We start from the raw sequence: 17,179 nt of genomic DNA on the forward strand, positions 1-17,179 counted from the left end.
AATATAGCAAAATACAGTATAGAAAGATCAAAGATATGTTCTCTATTTCTGACATTGTAGCTTATTAAGTAGTCCTACTGCTTAGCCCCATTTACATGGGTTTTAACACCAAAACTCACAGCATAAACAATAAGAATGCATAAACTACAAATGATGTATCACTAGCAAATGAAGGAAACATCACACTCATGTAGAAATAAAAGAAAGAAAATGTATCAAAAAAGAATCAGGACTTCTTCATAATGAGGTGTTTCTGGTGGGCTTTTCAAATTCCTATTTCACTGGATGTTTTCCCATTTGAGAATGCAAGTAAATTATACAGTTTCACTGGATCACCATATAATATTCTCATAAAAGTTGATTAAATCACAGATTGTTACTGTCAAAGATTTCTAATGTGTAAGACAAAAATGTTGGTGAGCCAAACCAATGCAGAACCCGGTCTACATTCTCCTCTCCTGTTCTTTTCCTGCACTAGCAATACAATGCAACTTACATCACATATTTAGATGACATTTTGTAGCACCCAAGCTCCCACTGCCACATCTGGATTAATTCTAATTTTTAAACCCAAGTAACCTAAATACCTCAGATTTTCCAGAACTGCCAAGGGACCATCTAAGCAGATCTTCTCAGGCTTTCTAGAATTGATTCAAATGGGAGATATCTAAATCTTCTTGCTGGATCCTGAAAATATCAGACATCCACATGGCATGTAATGAAAAATGAGATGAATGGTGTAAAGTACCTGTCAGAAAGCCTGACACATTATAAGTTTCAATAATTGGTATCTCTTGCTGTCTCTGTTGCTAGACAAAATGACTAAAAAGCTGCCAAACTTGAGCTTCATCTTATCCTGTTCTGCCTCTGAATAGCTGTATTTAGTAACTTTTTTTTAAGTAATGTCTACACCAACATGGGGCTTGAACTCATGACCCTGAGATCAAGAGTGGCATGTTTTACCAACTGAGCCAGCCAGGCGCCCCTGTAGTAACTCTTAAGACATTTTCTACTTGCTGTCCTCATTTCAGATATAGGACATGGAATCCTATTTATATCCTGTCTTTCAAGAGATAAATGGCTATTTGGAGATTTAAAATACTATATACATTTGGAACTCCTGGGTGGCTCAGTCAGTTGAGTGTCCGACTTCGGTTCAGGTCATGATCTTGGCAGTTTATGAGTTTGAGCCCTACGTCAGGCTCTGTGCTGACAGCTTAGAGCCTGGAGCCTGCTTTGGATTCTGTGTCTCCCTCTCTCTCTGCCCCTCCCCCGCTCGTTCTCTCTCTCTCTCTCTCTCTCTCTCTCTCTCCCAAAAAATAAACATTAAAAATATATTAAAATACTATGTAAATTTCTGAAATTATTACCATTATTATAAATGATAAATTCTACTTTTAAAAATCTCCCTTTTTAATGTGGCCCAGATTTGATTCACATGCTTTGACTGTCCTCACCAATCCCCTATCCTGTGACATTGATGACCTACTTTCAAAGCTAAATCTATTCCCATGATTCATAAAGATGTCTTTAGGTTAAATGGTAAAATATTATGTATGTATAGAAAATACTTCAGTAGAGCGACTAGTAGGCCTCTCTCCCCAGCCCCACTCCAGCTTTCCCCCGACAGCTGAGGAAGGCTGCTTCTGTGTCCTCCAGAGTTGAAACTTGCAGGGGGTAGTTAAGGAGGCAGGAAATGTCATTTTTTCTTTCTCTGGCCTAGAGAATAATTTAAAACAGACTCTCCTGGCCATTTCCGTGGGTCTTTGGACATGCTACTCTTCATTTGTGATCTCTAACGTGCAGTATCTTCGGTGGGGTAAATGCACTTCATCTGACTAGTCACACACAAGTTTTCCTTCAAATTTTTACACGCATGACACACTTTTAGCCTCTCTACTCAGGTCTCGTCACTGCTCCATATAATCCAATCAGTCAGAAGTAAGACAGACCCAAACCAGTGCCAGTGGACCCACCCTTGACTGGGATGTTGCTCCTTTTCAAATGTAGCCCTTGTTTCCTTCCACCTCCTGGCAGGAGGATCCACCCATGCTCTTTGCCTTCTAGACCTTTTAGCACGAATCAGACAACAGTCCCTGCATCCTCCAAACTGCAGAGGACAAATATAAAGTGCTCTCAGAAAACCTCAAAAAGTCATACTCACTAAGCTTGAGGTTGGTCAAAACAATGTCTTACTCTGCCCTGAAACTGAAAAGGATTGTGGGCACCTGCCATAGGAGATGCTAAAGCCTTCTGTAGCACTAATGTGATTCAAAAAGAAAGTCATGAGCAAAAAAGCAGGCAAACAAGTCACTGGTACAAAACTGAGTCCATTACTAGATCCAGTAAAAATGAAAATGTAGTATATGATAAATACTTCAATTATAGTTTATTAGGAAAAAATGCAGCTTATTTAAAAATGATACTGATATCATAATCAGATCTCATCTGGAAAGAAAACAGTGTTTGCCCTTCTTTTTTTTTTCAATTTTTTTTTCAACGTTTATTTATTTTTGGGACAGAGAGAGACAGAGCATGAACGGGGGAGGGGCAGAGAGAGAGGGAGACACAGAATCGGAAACAGGCTGCAGGCTCTGAGCCATCAGCCCAGAGCCTGACGCGGGGTTCGAACTCACGGACCGCGAGATCGTGACCTGGCTGAAGTCGGACGCTTAACCGACTGTGCCACCCAGGCGCCCCAACCCTTCTTAATGTCATGTTCAAAAGTGAAAAGAGCAATGGATTGAGGATTTAATGTAAAAAATATTTTATTTTTTTTTTTTAAATTTTTTTTTTCAACGTTTATTTATTTTTGGGACAGAGAGAGACAGAGCATGAACGGGGGAGGGGCAGAGAGAGAGGGAGACACAGAATTGGAAACAGCCTCCAGGCTCTGAGCCATCAGCCCAGAGCCTGACGCGGGGCTCGAACTCACCGACCGCGAGATCGTGACCTGGCTGAAGTCGGACGCTTAACCGACTGCGCCACCCAGGCGCCCCATTGTAAAAAAATATTTTAAAAAATAAGAAAGTATTAGAGTCAGGAAAAAACTCTTCAAAATTAAAAAAAAAAAACCAAGAAACTATAATGGGAAAAAAATTTAGAGTTGAATTCATAATAATACAAATTACACAAAGACAAAAAATATGATAAGTAAGGTAAATAAAAAAGGGAAAGAGATAGAGAAAAGGCTTGAAATATATATGAGGCAGAAATATATAAAGAAATATATAAATATATATTATAGATAGATGAAGAATATGTATTATATATATAAAGAAATATATAAAAGAGGAAATGCAAATGGACAAAAAAATTTATGAAAAGTTTTTTGTAAAAGGTGCCACAGCTCACTAGCAGCTGAGAAATGCAACTCAACACAACCCAAACCCTCATTTTTTCAGATATTAAGTTAACAAAATGTTTGATAATTCATAACATTTAGTGAAACGGAGTATAAAAATGGTGAAGTTGTGAATTGCAGTACACATTGTTTCTGTAAATGGAAACAATTTTGGAAATCTGTTCTTCAGAAATGGACATGTTTCTTTCTAAGAGATGAATGATTTAGATACATGTGCTGGCCTAGAGGAATGTTCATGGTACACAGTTCAATGAATACAGCAATGAGGTAAGAAACATATATAATAATGATCCTGTTCCTGTGACTAAAAGTAGGGGGTACATATGTATATTATATATGTATATTATATATGTATATGTATATATGTATATACATGTAATATATATATTATATATATGTATTATATATGTATATATATGTATTATATATGTATATGTATGTATATATATGTATATGTATATGTATATTATATATGTATATGTATATGTATATATATTATGTATTATATACATACATATATACACATATGTATAATTATATATGTCATATTTTTATGTGAGTATAGAAAGAAATGTAAATGATAGGCACCAAATTGACTTTTTCTTTTTATAGTTTTGTGTCATTTGGCTTTTTAAAAACATAACTCCCATTTTTGAATTTTGAAAGAAAACACCATTTTGTGTGTGTTGTGTGTGTGTATAGTATAGACAACTAGTGCTCTAAGATTTCAGGGGAGAAAGAGAGGGATATGGGAGACATGGGGCTAGATCAGAACTAGAAGGATGGGTTTGGAGAAATAAGGTAAACAAAAAGAAGTCTTTCAGACCATGGACAAAACAGGAGGAAAGCAGTATTATCTTGAATCACTGAGACTCACTTCAAATGCTCCACACCAATTGTAACTACATATTTGAAAAAAATCAAAGTATATATCCATGTGTTTGTGAACAAGCAATATTATTATGATTGCATGATTCTGCATTACACAGAATTTTTGTCACTACCAGGAAATTATAGACAAGATAATTAGAAAACCAAAGAGTCTTATATTTCTGAGTATTAAATTGACCTTACATTTTTCCCAAGCAAAAATAACTGAATTGCAACTCACAACAACCTAAATCAAAGAACTCCCTTTACCTTAGCATTCACCATCATCTCCATTCACTGCTGCTTTTACACTTACGTCTGATCATCAAATTTTTTTAAAAATTACTCATTGAGTAACCAATATGTATAAAGCTCTGCACACATGTAATCTGGAGCTTCTTGCTCTGCAGAGAATCAGAGTTATAAATAAAGAGATCTTTGTTTATGTAAATTTTAATCCTTTGATAAAGTTTCCTTGGCTCTGAGGGTTACATAAAACAGGTTATAGAAAAGATTAGTCACTTGGAACCAGAGGCTCCTCCCTTGCTGTTGTTTGTTTGTTTGTTTGTTTGTTTGTTTGTTTTTAACAATTAAGCCTTATATGGTTGTGGCTCTGACTATAACATCATATTAAAAAACTAAAGAAAAACTCAGTGAATAAGTAAAAGTTAAGTAATAAGTAGTTCACTTGCTGAGCTTTCAGTGTTTTTCTTTTGTACTTTAACAAGGCATTTGTAAGTCAAAGAATTACTTACCAATTTGCTCACATATTAAACAAAATGTTAATATGTTGTTCGACTTTCTGGATAACTGTATAAGCTAAGAAAAGATGATACCAAAATAGGAATAAACTTGGAAGCAATAAACTTGGAGCAATGCTGTGGACAGGAGCATTCATTTCTATGAAACATTGGTTTTCTCCCAATGGCCACCAACATTTCTGAACAGTAGGCCAATGGGAAAAAAAAACAATGTTTACCAGTTAATCCACCTTGGTAACTTGCCAGCCATATTGGATGAGTGAAAGATTTGGGGCTATGTCATGTGGTGAAGTAGTCAGATGCAGGTAAAATTTGGGATGAAGTAGAAAGGATGGTTTGGATTAAAATGATACAAATGCTATGGAATGTTTACAAGCATCAGCTAAACCAGCTCCAGCACTGACAAGTTGTGATCTTTGACCAATTCATTTGCCTCAGTTTCTAACCTATTCTAAGGGATAATTATAGGACCTACCTCAAATACTTGCTGAGATTATTGTTTTTTCATTTAACAAATATTTGCTGGGTGCTTGTTCTATGTCAAATACTATCCTAGGTGGTAAAATGTCTAGAAGCTACTGTTTGGATCTTGAGGCAATCATCATGGTAGAGTGTTAAGATGAAGGCTCAGACCCTAAGTTCTGTAAGATTTGGATCTTACTCCCTGACCATGACAACGGAAGAACTGGTGGTTTCCCAGTAATGAACGGCATAGTAAAGGAATAGGAATAGGGGTGCCTGGGTGGCTCGTTCGTTGGGCATCCGACTTCAGCTCAGGTCACGATCTCATGGTCCGTGGGTTCGAGCCCCGCGTCGGGCTCTGGGCTGATGGCTTAGAGCCTGGAGCCTGCTTCCAATTCTGTGTCTCCCTCTCTCTCTGACCCTCCCCCATTCATGCTCTGTCTCTCTCTGCCTCAAAAATAAATAAACATTAAAAAAAAAAAAAGGAATAGGAATAAAGGCCAAGATTTTACAATGTTATAGTGCTGTGACTTGCACTCTTGGACTTCAGTCCTTGAACATGCCAGGAAAAAGGTCTTATGACTTCTTAAGATACTTAGTTCACTGATTGTGATGCTTTCTTCTTTTCTTTCTTTCTTTCTTTCTTTCTTTCTTTCTTTCTTCTTTTTTTAATGTTTATTTACTTGTGAGAGAGATTGAGAGTGCACAAGCAGGGGAAGGGCAGAGAGAGAAGGGGACAGAGGATCCCAAGCAGGCTCCATGCTGACAGCAGAGAGTCCAATGCAGGGCTTGAACTAGTGAACCACAAGACATTACCTGAGCAGAAATTGGACGCTTAACTGGCTGAGCCACCCAAGCACACTGCTTTCTTCTTTGCTAATGTAAGTCCTTATGGTTATAAATTTCTCTTGAAGTACCACAGGTTTTGATAAATAGTATTTTTCTTACCATTCAATTCTAGGCCATTTTTGTTATGATTTTTTAACCTATGATTTATTTGGTAGCACTTTTTTTTTTAATTTGCAAATATGTGGAGAATTTTATATATGTTTTGTTTCACTTCTAACTTGTTCTGGCTTGTTAATAGTATTGTTCAGATATTTTAAATCTTTCTAACCTTTTATATATCTGGCATATCAATAATCAGAAGAGTGTACGGACATTTCAGTACTGTTAATTTGTATGTCAGGACCCACAAAATGGAGGTCACCCCAGGAACCTAGCCCATGTCACAAATGTAAACCTAAGTCCACCTACTCATACAGGAAGCACCTGTCAAAGAATCCTTACACCAATCACAATCCTCCAACCTAGCGTTAGCTAGCTTCCCTTACTCTAGAAAACAGGACCCTGTTTCTGAGTTGCCCCTTCTAAAGTTCTACAAAACTCCCTCTTGCCTCAAATCCCTTGGGAAGAGTGTTCCACTGCTTGTGAGGCACTGTAATCCCATAACCTATGAATTGTTTTTCCTTGAAAACAGGGCATCAGACTTGTCACTAAATTATTTTAGTTTTATCATTTTACAGTACAATAGTGGATGATATATTAATGTCTCTAATGTCTATCAATTGTGATTAATGTATTTTAAGTTTTAAAATTTCTACATTTTCAAGGCATATTGAATCTTTTTCATTGTGTGATGATTTATTTTAGTTTTAATAATTATTTTTTACCTTAAAGTCTATTTTATCTGATATAAATAACTATAAAAACTTAATCTCGGCTAACATTTGCCTGATATAAATTGTTTTCATATTTTTACTTTTGATCTTTGCATGTCCTTATACTTGGTGTTTCTTTTGTAAACACTATACATTTAGATTATTTGTCCTATTTATCCCCAAAATTTTAAGTTTATTTTTTTTTTATTTTGAGAGAGAGAGAGAGCATGCAAGTGGTGGAAGGGCAGAGAAAGAGAATCCCAAGTAGGTTCCACACTGTCACTGCAGAGTTGGATGCAGGGCTCAATCCCCTGAACTGTGAGATCATGACCTGAGCCAAAGTCAGATGTTTAACCACCTGAGCCATTCAGACACCCCTTTATTTTCCCTATTTATCAATCTGTATCTTTTAACTGGTGAGTTTAGTCTAATTGTATTTTTTTTAATTACTAATATATTTGGACCTGCTTCTACCTTCTTAATTCATTATTTCAATTTTTCTTCCTTTTACTAAGTTTGTTATTAATTCAGTTCAACTGGGTCAGGGAAATGAAGGACTCAAAGAAAGAGAATTCTAAGGAAAAACGAAACCCAATACATTAGTAATGGGTTTGAAGTTATTGAGTTGGAATATTAAGTGTTTGAATTTACTGATCTAGAATGTTAACTCCAAAAGAAAAGTAAATAGCACATAGCAGTTACCCAATATATTAATTTTCTATATTCCTGTCATATTTTAATTTTTTGGACAGTTTGGGAAGAAAGTAAGTGATTGGAACCAAGAAAACTAAGCAAATAAAAAAGCAAAGCAATTATTAACCCCAGGGAAAACAAAAAGTTTATACAGGAGAAGAAATGTAGTCTTAGTGTAATAGCAGCTATGACCAATATTTATATAGTTTTAACTATATAAGCATTTAATACATATTTAATCAAAATTATAATTGTATTGGGATGCTATCAAAAGTAGTATTATATGTATAGATATATGTATAATGAGTTATTTAAGAGAGTTACATCTTCCATAGGGAGAAGTAGATAACAACCATAAAGCCAGTTACTTAGTTTAAAAAAAAAAAAGCCAATTACCAGAAAAAAAAAAACCAGTGAAAAATATTAAAAATAGTTTTCTTTAATAAGGGGTATTTGGAAATGGGAAAAATTAACACATGCTATATTTTTGTTGCAAGTTTTGTAAAACTTGACATTTATACATGTGTAATTTTGACACTTATAAAAATAACTTATTAAAAATTTTAAAACAAAATATAAAAAATAAAAACTATGTGAACTAGTATACTTGCTCAATGACCAAAACTATGAATAAGATAGGAATTGGTGCATATCAAAGAGAAGTTAAACCATGGTAAATTTCCTGAATTGTTTGGGAGGGTGGTGAAAAAACATACATTTCAGAAAAGTACGATGTACATATGTATTGAAATGTAAGGATAATCAATAAACTTATAGAAATAGAATGTTGAGCTTTGCTTCCAGTATTATATCAGATTAGAGCACTTAGAGACTGTATCACTGCACAATATCTTTTCAAGAACACTTCCAGCTTCTGGAAAGAAAACATACTTTTTTCAACACACCATGGGTCTATAAAGGTAGAGGAGGTATATAAGAATGGTAAACTTTATGACCCTATCCATTCCCAACCTACACCTGGGTTGCTCTAAGGATGAAGACAAGAGCAATACTAGTGTTGGGATGCTATACCATAGTCCACAAGCAACAGAGGGAAACTAAACATGAGTCTCCGTCATTGAGCCAAAACTCTAGAGGAAGGTTCCAAGTCAGCAGTGCCCCCGGGTGCCCACAGAAGCAGAAGAAATCCTACCTGCAGAAAAATGTTCCTCAATTTAGTTTCATGATTAAGATAAAATAATTAGCTCCACACACAGTGGAAAGACAGATCCCTGTGAATGAGAGTCAGAGAAATAAACAGAATCAGACTACTGAGAGCCACAGATACTGGAAATTTCAGGCACAGAATATAGAACAGTCATATATAAAGATTTAAAGAGGTAAGGAGGGTTCCACTTAGAACATTTAACTATTGGTAAATGCAACAAGCTAGATGAACCTCCAGAGAATTATGCTGAGTGAAAAAAAAAAAAGCCAATCCTAAAAGGTTACTTATTGTCTTATTCCATTTTTATAAAGTTATTTAAATAATGAAATTATGGAAGTAGAGAACAAATTAGTGGTTATTAGGAGTTAAAGCATCATGAGGGTGGCAGAGAAGTGGGCGTGGCTATAAAAAGGAAGTATGAACAATCCTGTGGTGATGGAAATGTTCTGTATGGTTGTGATATTGTATTATAGTTTTTCAAGAAGTTACCATTGGGGAAAACTTTCTGTAGTATTTCCTACAAATTCATGTGATCTTCCATTATCTCAATATAAAATGCTTAATATTTTTAAAGTATGAAAATTTTATATGATTTTCAGTGTCCATAAATAAAGTTATATGGGAAGTCAGTCAGGCTAATTTGTTTACATATTTTCTATAACTGCTTTGCTGCTTTAATGAGAGAGTTAAGTAGTCATGAGAGAGACCATATGTGCTGCAAAGCCAAAATATTTTTTATCTTGACCTTTACAAGGAAAGTTTGCTGACTCTTGACCTAGGTAAATCAGATCAACTTACACATTGAAGTAAATTTATCCACTAAAATCAAAATCTAGCAGAAAATACAATATGATGTAATCCTAGCATTCAATCATTCAATGCTGCTTTTGTCCAGAACACATTTGTTTTTTACCTAAGATAAACAATTGCAAAACTAATAAATTTCTATAAAATGTGGGTGCAAAAGTCTGACTTGGTCAAATTTAAGAGAAAAGGAGAGGGGCACCTGGGTGGCTCAGTCAGTTAAGCGTCTGACTTCAGCTCAGGTCATGATCTCACAGTCTGTGAGTTTGAGCCCCGCGTTAGGCTCTGTGCTGACAGCTCAGAGCCTGAAGACTGCTTCAGATTCTGTGTCTCCCTCTCTCTGCCCCTCCCCTGCTCATTCTCTGTCTCAAAAATAAATAAAAACATTTAAAAAAAAGAGAGAGAGAAAAAGAGGGGCGCCTGGGTGGCTCAGTTGGTTAAGCATCCGACTTCGGCTCAGGTCACAATCTCACTGTCCGTGAGTTCGAGCCCCACGTCGGGCTCTGTGCTGACAGCTCGGAGCCTGGAGCCTGTTTCAGATTCTGTGTCTCCCTCTCTCTCTGACCCTCCCCCGTTCATGCTCTGTCTCTCTCTGTCTCAAAAATAAATAAACATTAAAAAAAAATTTTAAAAAGAAGTAGTATTTCTGTAAAGGGGTCACTAATGACTAGGATTAACTTATGTCCAGTCTTACCCAGGTCAGTTCTGACTTGCTCTTATTGTCTTAGCATCATAGTTATATCCACCCTCCCTTTTGGTTTTAGAAAAGTCAATTTTGAATGATAACTTATATGGTCAACCTACCAACGACCTTTCCATCACTAAATCTAACGGACATCTTCCCGTCTTCTCTTATTTGACTTATCAGTGGCATTTGACAAAGTCTATGATTCTTTTCTTTTGGAAACTCTCTTCACTTGGCTTCCAGGACACCATATTTCTTGGTTTTCCTCCTATCTTATGGGTGATTTATTTATATCTCCTCTGAAGGACCCCCCTCTTCTGCATGATCTTCTAACACTGGAATACCTCATGACTCAGTCCTTGGTCTTCTTCTCTATTTCATCTATATTTACTTCCTCAGGGATATTGCCTAGTTCACTGGCTTATAAACATTCCCCACAGGCAGACCATTCCCAAACAGATGTATCCAGCCTGGGTATTACTACTAAACTTCAGATATATGTCTACTCAACATCTCTAATGGATCTCTAGTGGACATATTAAAGTTACCATGCACAAAACAGAATTTATCTTCTCTTTGCCCCTTCTCTCACTCAAAATACATATGTACATACATACATACACACATATGTACCCTTGTTCTACATGCAGATTTCCCCATCTCTTGTTCTTCTATTTAAGCAAGAACTATTCCTGGAGCAATACTTGCTTCTCTTTCTCTTCCAGCACATCTCTCCCGGCATTCAATGCTGATTTTGCCCGGAGGACATTTTTCTGAGCCAGGACAAACAATTGCAAAATTGATCACTTATTGTGGATTATGGGGCAAAGCCTGACTGGGGTGGGATTGAAAAGAAAGAAGAGCAGAAATTGTTCTGCAATGGGAGGAAGAAAAAAGCTTTTTCAAGGTCACTAATATCTGTAATGATTTTATGTCCAGTTTTCTCCAGGACAGTTCTGGTTTATGTCTCTTGTCTTGGTGGAATACTTAATAGCATTATCCCTTTTCTATTTTAGAAATGTTTAGTATAATATAAAAGTATATGGTCAACCTCCCCAAATCCTGTTGATTCTTTCATCAAAATATATCTAGAATACAAATACTTCTTCCTGATGCAAGGCACCATCTCCTCTCACCTGCTGCATTTTGTCTCTGCTCTTAACCTTGCCTTCAGAGCAGGTCACTCTTATGTTCAAAGCCCTGCAATGACTCTACATTTCATTAAATAAATTCCAAACTTCTCTCATGGCCTACAAAGCTCTACTTAATCTGTCCATCGCTTCCCTGATCCTTTCTCACCTCATATCTTATTATTTCCCCCTTGGGGCTCTGCCCCAGCTAGATTGGCCTGCTGGCATTGCGTTGTTCATGCCAGATATGTTCCCATTTAGGGGGCTTTGACTTACTGCCCACTACCTTGTCCTTGCCCCATCACCTATAATCTTTTTCTCCCAGACATTCATATAGATCTTTCACTCCCTTCATGTCTTAGCTCAAGTACCATCTTTTCAATGAGACCTCCCTTTTCACTTTGATTAAAATTGTAAACAATTTTACATTGTTTACAATGTAATTGTAATACTCTACATGTATTATTCATCCCACTTTTCTTGTTGAAAGTGTTTTCCATAAATTTAACACTTTTAAACATACAGCTCTGTATATTTTATTTATTTTACTATCTGTCTTTCACTGGTAAGACAGAAATTTTTGTTTGTTTTATTCACAGCTATCACCCAGGTGCCAAGAACTGTGTCTGGCTTATAACAAATGCTCAGTAAATATTTGTTAAATTAATAAATCAGTGAAAGTGTAATTATTTTTAAACTTTTAAATGACATCAGAATGATCATGCTTATTTCCATTTGTGTAACCTAAATGTACTTCTCTTAATTCACTTCATTATGTTTTTCATTATGGAAGTAAATGTTACTGAGCTTATTGAGCATATATAGTTAATTATGATTAATACAAACTTTTATGAAACTAAATAAATATATTCAGACTTAGAAATTCACTACATTAAATTATTAAATAGGATCCATGATATTTGGGAGGGGGGGATAAAGCCATTGCCTTGGAAAGAGTTGTATTTATGTACCTATTTGATATCTCAATCAGACTTAGACATAAATATAGACATGCAGATATAGATCCAGATGTGTACATACATATGGATACATATAGGTGTTAATTATATGTTAGTCTGTATGGTATCCTACTTCTTGCTCATTGCTAAGCAACCTCAATGTAGAAAAGGTAGTAAACTGAAATCTGTGTGTGATAAAATATGACACGGCCCCTCACAAGGTAAATTTACGAAAAGATTAATTTGGACTGGATTTGCAGGAATGATTAACATGAATTGGCATCAGTGCGGTCAGGAATGGTATAAGAAAATCAAACTGTCAGGAGGGTCCCCAAAGTATAAATCACAACATGCCTACAGCAAAATGTTGCAGATAAATCACAGTGAGAAATACCACAATAAATCACTGAACTCCTTTGAACTATAAAAGCAATTTATTTGACTTTGAAAACAATATAAAATACTACCTTCAGGTTTGTACTCTTTCAAATAGCACATAGAAAGTTAGTCAGAGATAAGCAATAGGAATAAATATAGCTGTAAGATATAACAGGAGTGAATCAAATGTTTCTGCCCTTAGGTAATAAAATAAAAGAGGTCTAGGTTAGAAATATGTTCAGCAAAAAGCACAGAAAACTAATAGTGGCTTAAGTATATAGATCTATTTGTCTTAAGCAACAAGAGGGCTGGAGACAGGCAATCCAGAGTTTTGAAAGGGGCTCAATTTAGCCTTAAGAGGAGGGTTTTTCCATCTCTCCCCTTACATCATTAGAAAAAAATATATTTGTCTTCATATTTCTGATCTCATGGTCACAAGATGGTGTCTTTACCCCTAATCTCACATCCACATTCTGGACAGGAAAAAGGAGAAAGAGAAAAGGAGGAACTAGCAGTACCTGTATCAGGAGAACAAAGGTTTTCTGAATCTCTGGCTCACTTACACTTACTTAATGGCCAGGATGTGTCACATGGCCAGCTCAGCAGCAAAAGGGTATGGAAAGACAGCTATTTTTAGGTAGCACACTGTCAATTTACAAAATTGGGAATTTGTTAGTAAAGAAGAAGGGAGTAATGGATATTCAATAGGAAACAAGGAGCAGATGTGTTAAAAAGACAGTATAGAAAGACAAGAGAACTTCACAGAGAATAGGGTTTTGAGAAATGAGTACATTTAGGGACAGGTGAAAGAAATGGATCATCATGGGACAGAGAACAAAACGATCTAGAGATGTAAAAGGGAAATGTGAATACTGGTAAAGGATTTATTTACGTTTTACAATATTGTTAGGTTTGTATAATATTTTGACACATTTCAAAATTACCTTTTTAATGTGAGGAAGATCATTACATTTTGATTCCATAAGTCATGGTTTTCTGATAATTGGCATTAACATTAACATTCCTATTTTTTTAAAAAAAAGGATAGTGTAGGTTCCTGGGGCAGATAGCTGGGGGAAAAGAAAGGAGGAAATGAATGGTTGCCCAATTCTCCACAAACACCAGATGCTGTAACTGTTCTGTAACCAGTAATACATTAGATTACTTCAAAGATGTCAAAAAATGAATCATTGCACAGCCAGCTGATGTGTATCTTTAAATAAATGCCTCATCTTTCTGAGGAAAATCTTTTCCCTCTGTGAATGCAGTTTCACAGCCACAGTAACAAACTTCATGTTATACAAAATGTTTTTTAAAACACTGTTCTTCAAAATGTGACCCACACAATAAATGACCTCACCAAAACATAACCAGAAATCAGTTAAATTTGTGTCTCCCATTTTCTAATGATGAAATGCCAATTTCTTTTCACTTTTATCTTGATATGTTTGAGTTGGCATGATCAATGTGAATCATTGTTGCTACCAAGCATGATTTGATCAAAGATCATTTTGACAGCTGGAATTCCAAAGTTTCATGTAAACTTGAAAGTATTTTCTTTTTTTTTTTTTCAACGTTTTTTATTTATTTTGGGGACAGAGAGAGACAGAGCATGAACGGGGGAGGGGCAGAGAGAGAGGGAGACACAGAATCGGAAGCAGGCTCCAGGCTCTGAGCCATCAGCCCAGAGCCCGACGCGGGGCTCGAACTCACAGACCGCAAGATCGTGACCTGGTTGAAGTCGGATGCCTAACCGACTGCGCCACCCAGGCGCCCCACGTTTATTTATTTTTTGAGAGAGAGAGCACAAGCAGGGTAGGGGCAGAGAGAGAGGGAGACACAGAATCCAAAGCAGTCTCCAGGCTCTGAGCTGTCAACACAGAGCCCCATGCGGGTCTCAAACTCACAAACTGTGAGATCATGACCTGAGCCAAAGTCGGATGCTTAACCGACTGAGCCACCCAGGCACCCCTTAATACAACCTAATTATAATGTCAGTATTTTATATCAACTAAAATGAATTAGCCACCTCTATTTGATGCCATAATTTAGTCTTTTTTTCTTTCATTTTCAGGAAAATATGCTTCTTTATACCTTCACTTGTGTTCTAGGAATTACAAGGGGTTTCAATAAACAAAAAGTATAAATATAAAGTGTTGTTCCTTACTTTTCCCTTAGTATAATAACCAGCTGTGGGAAATATTCTATTTATTTATTAGAAAACAACCTGAATTTCTCTTATCTTCAATGTAGCTGATGTTAAAATGTTGCCTTACACATCAAAATGGAAAAAGTTAAACATCAAAATAATTAAACAATAATTTCATCCCAGTGGCCTTTCTCCATTTCCTCTGGGAACTTGCGTTCCAGTCTATTCTTCTCTTTGCCCATCCTAAAGGGGGAGTAGCTTTCATAATATACAGGAAGACCTTAACCTTGGAAAATGAATGAAAGGTCTTGAGGGAACTTCCAAGCAGTCCCATGCTCCACCTAATTACATGTTCATTCAGGACATTTATATTAAGCACTCATCACTAATTAAAAATTGAGGATACAAAGGGAGACTAATAATCCCTGAGATTAAGGAGTTTATGTGGGTGGCACATGGGAGTCAGGAGAGGTAGTAGTTTTAAAATAAGGTGATATGAATCTAAATTCAGCGAATGACAAGGTGCTATTGAAAAATATAGAGAGGACACCTAGCTCAGTCTTAAGGATATCCAATAAAGATTCTTAGGGGAGGTGATGGCTTCTTGAAACCAAAGGTCAGTGAGGATTTAGCTAGGGAAAATTAGTTGGAGGAAGAGCATCACAGAAAAAGTTATGTGCAAATGCTCAGATAAGAAAGAACAAACCAGGGGCACCTGGGTGGTCCAGTCAGCTGAGCATCCATCTCTTGATTTCTGCTCGTGTCACAATCCCATGGTCTTGGGAGTGAGCCCTACAAGCCCATGCTCAGTGTGAAGCCTGCTTAAGATTCTGTCTGTCTCTCTCAAAAATTAAATAAATAAATAAATAAATAAATAAATAAATAAATAAGCGAACATTTGAAAATTAAAAAAAAAAAACAAAAACAGAAAGAACATACCATATCTTGGGTGCTGCCAGCATAGTTCAATCTAGTTAGAGCACAGTGTGAGTGAGATTATGTGAAAATAAGAAGCTACAGAAGTAAACAAGACTGGATTGCAATGGCTTAAAATACTAGTTCCTCCTATAAATATTTTGTTTGGTTGTCTAAGCTAGGAGTGGGAATTAGAATCATTATTGAACTGCCTAATATTTAGTTTATTAAATCAAAGCACAGTAATTGTTAGGTTATCAGTAAATATCAGTAATTACATGGTAGGTTTTCCTGTTTATATAGAATGGTTATTTCCAGAGTTCAAAGAATCAAACGGGGGTTCTAATTACCAGTTTTAGAGCGAGCTAGAGAAATTGTACCCTCTTAATATTATAATACAACCCAAGGGAAAATATTATGTGAGATAGCAAAGGCAAGAGTAAATAACGAAAATAGTGAATACTCTAATAATGTGCATATGGTAAAAAATATTTTTTTTTAAAAATTAGCCACTTCTCAAAACAAATGAATATCACAGAAAGGTGTTAGCAGTAAAATTAAGATTGGGAATATTTAATTCAGACTTCACACATGCTATTTACTGGAAAATTGGGAGGAACGTTAATTTGTTTTGATAAAATGGCGAGCAACTCACTATAGTACTGGAAATTTTAGCCGAGGTCAAAACTGTAAACGGAAATAACTTCTGAGAGCAATTCACTAGTATTGCTTTGCTTTAATATGTCATGAATAATATGCTTCCAAAATACACAACCTTGGATTGCTAGGCGAAATGTAGGGAAGGATGATACTGCCTACGTCATTAAGAGTTTAAGAGCTGTCCCTATGCCAAATTTCTCGCAGGAATGAATAGTGAAAACTTCAGGGCAGTTCATTTATTCTGAGAGTGTTCTGTCCTGTGAGAACTCTGGTTTGTGTTTAGACAATTTGCCAAGCTTCTCTTGGAGACCCGTCTTCTTTGCTTTGTTTTGAGTTCTTTTTCCCCTTCCCCTTCTCCTTCTCTTTATCAAATCAACGTGGAAAAACCACAGTCAGTGGTAGTAACAGTAAAATGAAACCCCGGAATCAGAGATGTCTCTGAACTTCCGAATTGCAGCCGGAAGCGGATACGCAAGGAATTAAGTGTGAGCTACGGGGTACCCGTAGCTCAGAGTTTCTC

Source organism: Prionailurus viverrinus, chromosome B4, assembly GCF_022837055.1.
Source record: "Prionailurus viverrinus isolate Anna chromosome B4, UM_Priviv_1.0, whole genome shotgun sequence".
NCBI classification, from domain to species: Eukaryota; Metazoa; Chordata; class Mammalia; order Carnivora; family Felidae; genus Prionailurus; species Prionailurus viverrinus.